The sequence below is a fragment of the Rutidosis leptorrhynchoides genome, chromosome 2 (genome assembly GCF_046630445.1).
Source record: "Rutidosis leptorrhynchoides isolate AG116_Rl617_1_P2 chromosome 2, CSIRO_AGI_Rlap_v1, whole genome shotgun sequence".
In the NCBI taxonomy this organism is placed as follows: Eukaryota; Viridiplantae; Streptophyta; class Magnoliopsida; order Asterales; family Asteraceae; genus Rutidosis; species Rutidosis leptorrhynchoides.
In genome coordinates this window covers 547,368,545-547,375,687 of record NC_092334.1, presented here as the reverse complement: position 1 = coordinate 547,375,687, position 7,143 = coordinate 547,368,545, and positions in this window count along the sequence as shown.

Sequence of the window (7,143 nt, the reverse complement as noted above, 5' to 3'; positions counted from 1 at the left end):
AATCATCATCATCATCATTTCAATCTTCATCATCATCGTTCATCGTTATCCCTAATTAATCAATCAAGTAACCGGAAATCAATTAATTCAAGTAAGCAATCGATTCATGATGTTCTCTTAATTTCTTAAATCCCTTTATATATTTATTTGGTTGAACAATGGCAGAAATTTTATGATGTTCTTAATGGCTTGATAATGATAATTGAAAGAAATTGAAATTGTAAACGATGTAACAGATGTTGAGATCTATTCAACTTTTACAGGTTGTAATATAGATACAATGAAACTGTTAAACATCTGTTACCTCAAGTTTTATAAAGAGAAAGAAAAAATAAATAAATAAATACATCTGTTTGTTCTTTTGATTTTATTGCTTATATCAGTGTTTAGATTGCTACACAAATATGATTCTTTTTAAATGAAAACGGGTTCTTTCAATATTACAAGCTGAAGTTGGTGATTGTTTTGTACTCACCAGTGTATATATATACATATATATAGAAATGATGAAGATGATGGTTGCAGGTTAGGTTATTTGGACAGAATTGAGAACAGGAGCAATAGTGACCGAACTGCAGCAGTTTTCGTGGGTTGGTTTGATAATTAAAAAGGTGTGGCAATACAGGAAAAGTTGCAGCTGTAGGAGGCTTAGAATGGTGGTACTTGATCATCAGGGAGAGTAATAATTTACAAGTTTTTGAATGATGTTTGGTTTTATGAAATTGGAACATCTTGTAGGTGTTTGCTCGATAGATGGAGGTGGTTTCATCGACAAATAACAGAAAACCAGATAGCAGTCGTAGCAGTCATGGTGACTGATGGTTCTTATAGTGAAGTTGGTGATTCGCAGGTGAAGGTGTGAAATGTTGAATTAGTTTGGGTCGATTATAGATAAGAACAGGAGTAACCAACAATCACTTAGGAGGTGCAGGTGGGTTCATTGCTTACGTTGGTGATCGATGGAAGCAAAGAGGGTGGAGTTGGTGTGGGTGTTATACCCTTAGTTTTTATCTCTACACTTGTATGTGTATATGTTATATGTAGATAAAGTTAAGAAGGTGATAGATCAGTTTAACAGAAAGCAATAAACAAAAAGAAATTTTCTTCTTAGTCATGCAGTGGGTCCATGGTTGAATGTTTATCTTAGCTAGCCTTTGATTTGTAATAGAACGTGACTAGTTTAAACTAGTTGACTTGTTTCAGGAATGAAGGGGCTCAAGTGAGTCGACTAGTTGAGTTATCAATTTGTTCTGACTCGGCTGGGATCGACTTGTGGAAATGAGACATGAAAAAAAAATCATTTGACTTAAGTCGTTTGCAAAAGAGAAGCGGTTACGGCTGAGTTAATTCACTGAGTTGTACTCGGTTGTTTCATACTCATGATTAACTTTAGATTGTGGTGACTGAGACTTAAAGTTTGATACAATAAAGATAATGGAAAACATGAGGTTAAGAAAAAATTGATGTGGACCAATTAATTATGAACATCCATATTGAAGCAAAAGTCATTGATGCACCACTACCAAACATTTTTGCTTGATTGTTTGCTTACTAGTTTATTACTTACAATCACAATGTTAATTTAAGTTGAAGAAGCAATTAGACGCGTGAGTGTAGTATGTACTCATATATGTAGATACGTTATATATAGAGCAAGGAGATGGTTAATATATAGTAATAGATATGTATATAAGTAGGTTAACATTACAATCAATCATCAACAGTAATCAATTGAAACTGTTACACATAATAAAGGTAACCCCAAATCACGGATAAATGATATGAACTAAGTGAGTGGTGATGGAAAGAAACAAAGGCAGATAACAGAATGATATAATAATACTATATTATGAATTCTCAAATTAAACGTGGACAACCAATAATTTCTACGGACAGTTTTTCACGGAGTGCTAAATCATTTTCTAAATGAGTTCAAAACCAAATATATATTTTTCGATATACATTATATATATATTTATTCATTTTAATAATAAATTTCATTATATCTTATATTATTTTGTTTTACAAAATTAATCCTAATATCTAAATAATATAATACTTAATATTATATTTTGAATCAATATATTTATTTATATTTTTAAATATATATGCACCTATTCACAAATAATTGTTCGTGAATCGTCGAGAACAGTCGAAGGGTAATTGCATAAATGAAACAGTTGAAAATTTCTGAGACTCAACATTATAGACTTTGCTTATCGTATCGAGATCATGTAAAGATTAAGTTTAAATTTGGTTGGAAATTCCCGGGTCATCACAGTACCTACCCGTTAAAGAAATTTCGTCCCGAAATTTGAGTGTGGTCGTCATGGCTAACAATAAAAAATGTTTTCATGACCAAAATGAGTTGATAATTAGAGGTTTATCATCATTGAATAATAATGATGAAACAATTCGATTATTCTAAGAATACGAATGAAGCGGTCGCAAAATAGTGAATTGAAGAAAATAAGATCTTTCCTTAGCTTTTGACGTAAACAGGGTTGAATTCCGGAATTTATGGGATTTATAGAAAATCTTCGAAATCAAAAAGATTTGATTCTTCGGTGAGTAAGGAAATTAAGATCTCTATAATTAAATACGGTGATCTGCCTCGATTACTCTGTCTGATATTTCCATTATAAATTAAGCTCTTCCGTTCCATTATTCTCACCATTCTTATACTTTCTTTCTTAGTTCATACATCCCAAAAGATTGTGAAAATGCTTAGTCATGTTCTGATCCTTGTCCTCATTCTTACTATCGCAACAATCATTCTCTTTTTCCAACTTCCACCAGAGGAATCTGCCTTCTTCTACTTCGCCCTTGGGATTATAATACTTATAATTCTCCCGTGTCTTTATGTTGCGATAAACATTGATATACACGGTTTGTAATTTAGGTGTTGTTATCGGGCTTTATATCTTTCCTTATATTTCAATGTCCCTATATCTGTTTTCTATAATCATTGTCATCCACGGTTAATACTCCTTCCTCTTTGCTGCGATTTATACTCCAATTTCTATTTCTTTTGGAGCTTTGTCCCTTCGTTTCTTCTTTTTACGATTGGACACCTCTTGTAATGGTCCAGAATTCATAGGTGTGGAGCTTCGAATGAGCTTAATGTCCTAAACAAGAAAGAACGTATTAGCACGATTTTGATTTGTCAAATTACCAGAATCATTGAGAATAGAGCTATCAAGAATATACTTTCTTGATATGTTCAGAAGTTAATTAGAATGAAAGAGTTATGTAACATGACACATGATGGTGGTATGATCTACTGTGAACCATCATGTCCCATTAGAACTCAGCATGACTTACTGTAAAATAATCACGTTGATCAAGTGTCATTATATTGAACTAACTCATGCATCAGTTCCCAACATTACTTGAATAACATTCATATTTTAAGCTCGAAAGTTTACAGAATATAGAAACTAACAGTTTCTATATTATGTAACACTGATAGCACTAATAGATTAATGATTTCAGATAAGAATAGTTACGAAAATATTTTCAGAGATATGGAGGATATTTATAATGAAAGATACGATGATATCTTAGAATTTCTAAGATCAGAGGATGATGAAGAATATTGTCCGCAAGGGTTTAGAGTAAGGAGCAAGATATTCTCTAAAGATTTCAACGGACCCAGAATTACCTGAATCCTTTGAATATAGGATTTGGTCCTTGTATTTATCCTTGGTCTCCTTTATGGGTAGCTCAATCTGTTTTTCAATACCCAATTTTCTATCGAGCGTTCCTAACACTCCTTTCTTTATCATCAAACTTTTGTCCGTTTAGACCATCTACCATTTTTCTGTTTCCTCTGCATTTAATGCTATGATATCTGAATCATCGGTTATTAATCCGAGGTAGTTCCAGGAGAATTGTGTTTTTAGATGATTAAACGCTGATGGTAATATGGTGGAATATAAAAGGTTCCCCGGTAACAATAAAAGAGCATACATATAAATCAAGGTGATAATAAGGTTGTTTCGAATGAAAAGTCGAAGTTGATTTGCTGGAGCTGTGACGAAATTTGCTACTTTGAAAGGAATTACCAAGTTATTTTGGGTAATAATAACACTAAAGGAATTAGCACAACTATGTGTTAAACGTTTACTCAGTTTTCGAGAGTTTTTCAGATGCATAACTAAATGCATCAATCTTTTCTCCTGTAGATGAAGTGCGGTTGATTCATCCTATCGATTGAGGTGTTTTCAAGAGTCATGAAAGGTTTGAACGCAGATTGTAATTGTGATGATACGAATGGGGTTTAAAATGAAATCAAGTGGCAAACTTGAAGAATTGTTTAGTTTCATATATTATAATCAATATTTTAATTCATTTTAATTGTCCAATGTTGGTAGTCCTTGATTGATAGTCTACAGTTAGCAATTCAATAATTCATATATAATTTAATATATAATATTCGAATTAATTAATACGTATCGTGACCCGTACTCGTCTCAGACTCGATCACAACTCAAAGTATATATATTATTATAGAATCAACCTCAACCATGTATAGAGAAATCGATCATTACTGCATATAGAGTGTCTATGGTGATTCCAAATAATATATATAGATGCGTCGATATGATATGTCAAAACCTTGTATACGTGTCCCGATATTTAAAGTGCGTAAAATAAATAACAGAAATTAAATAACGATAAATAAAGTGCATAAAGTAAATAACAGAAATTAAATGACAATAAATAAAATTACGAGAATATAAATTGCGATAAAATAAATTGCGATAATTAAATGGCGATAAATTAAATGTAATGCGGAATTAACAGTTAGCTAGGAACAGTTAGCTAGGATTTTGTTAGCGTGGATTCTTAAATAGAATTTCATATTGTTAATTAATCTGTTTCTAATCAATTTTTTTTTTTTTTTGTCCATTATTTCTTCATTATGCCACTTGTTGGATTCTGATAGGTCAAAATCCAAATAGGTAATTGGATGAATATGGTTATTCTGTGATGAACGGATTTGTATATCGGTGGATGTAAGTAGGATAGTATATGACTGTTGAAACAGATTTGAAGAACGTACAATGTAACTTATTAATGTGAAATTTAAATAGTCCTCGGGTATTACCTACCCGTTAAAATATTTTCACCATTAACAGTTTGTACAAGAGAATTTTTAATCACAATCTTTATGAAAATATACTTACATATATATTTTCTTCAGATGTAACCATGGATTTAATGAGTCAATATGATATTAAACTCTTTTGATTTACCGTTTGAACAAGTAGATATAATCTCTAAAACATTAGAGTTTACATAATCATCATGTCAAACGAAGATAAATGATGTAGAACGTCATGTGGAACGATGATTATACTCGAGGTACAGAATGAGATGTTGAAGCTGGTGATGCGGATGTCGTTGTTGGTGGTACTAGTGCTGTTGGTGCTAAGGTTGGTGATGTGACTGGTGTTGGTGATACTGCTGATGCTTGCAAACTGTGTACCGTGCTCTCTAAAGTTAACACTCGAGCTCGGAGTTCTTTAACTTCTTCTACTAACCCTGGTTGGTTATCAGTGTGGGGTAGAGGTTGGATATCTTCTCTAGTTCCATTAATGGTAGTCTCAAGACGAAAAATTCTGGCAAAAAGGGTATAAACGGTGTTGCGAACAGGTTCGCCGGTGAGCGGGTCGAGTACTCCAAGGTTAGGTGGTAGATTCGATTCATGATATGGAGTACCTTCTTCCCTTCTCCATAGGGTGAGTATGTCGCGAACCCACCCCCATTTTCTCCAGTAATCACGATAGTTGATTGATTGGTGTGTTCCTGTCACGCTGTCTTCGGAGTCAGAGGAACTTGGTCGATTCGTAGAGGCCATCTTACGCGATTTCAGGAAAGATTTTTGATATGAAGAGTTTAGTGACAGTAATTGATAGCTGGATGCTATTCTTAATGCATAATTTACATAGATATATATAGTACCAGGATCCCTTAAATTAAGGAGAAATTTACGAGAGATATCAGACAAGGTCTACAGTAACAGATACGCTAAGATATGAATTGTCAGATACGCTAAGATATGAATTTTATCTATACACTATTCATGCAGTCAATGCAGTAAAACGTGTCTAGACTAAGAGTAATGAGTAAGTGATTTCCTAAGGATGATAAGCAGATAATTTTTGACAAAAATGATAAGCAAAACTTTTGACATGCAGACACGGTCGAAGTCCAGACTCACTAATGCATCCTAACAACTATCAGTTAGACATACCAATGCAAGACCTGGTTCACTAAGACCACCGCTCTGATACCAACTGAAAGGACCTGTCCTAATCCATCTGGACGAAGTCCATATCGATTATAAATGATTCACAATAGTTGGTTACATCGCGAGGTACTTGACCTCTATATGATACAATTTTACAAACATTGCATTCGTTTTTAAAAGACAAACTTTCATTACATCTAAAGTTGACAACATGCATTCCATTTCATAATATATCCAACTAAAATTGACTTAATAATAATCTTGATGAACTCGATGATTCGAATGCAACGTCTTTTGAAATATGCCATGAATAACTCCAAGTAATATCTATAAAATGAGCAAATGCACAGCGGAAGATTTCTTTCGTACCTGAGAATAAACATGCTTTCAAGTGTCAACCAAAAGGTTGGTGAGTTCATTAGTTTATCATAAACAATTATTTCATAATTTTAATAGACCACAAGATTTCATATTTCCATTTCTCAAAAACATACGTCCCATACATAGAGACAAAAATATCATTCATATGGATTGAACACCTGGTAATCAACATTCACAATATGCGTATAAGATATCCCCATCATTCCGGGATCCTCCTTCGGACATGATATAAATTTCGAAGTACTAAAGCATCCGGTACTTTGGATGGGGCTTGTTGGGCCCGATAGATCTATCTTTAGAGTTCGCGTCAATTAGGGTGTCTGTTCCCTAATTCTTAGATTACCAGACTATCTAAAAAGGGGCATATTCGATTTCGATCATTCAACCATATAATGTCATTTTAATTACTTGTGTCTATTTTGTAAAACAGTTATAAAAGTTGCGCATGTATTCTCAGTCCCAAAAATGTAAAGAGTAAAAGGGGGTCAAAGGAACTCACCTAA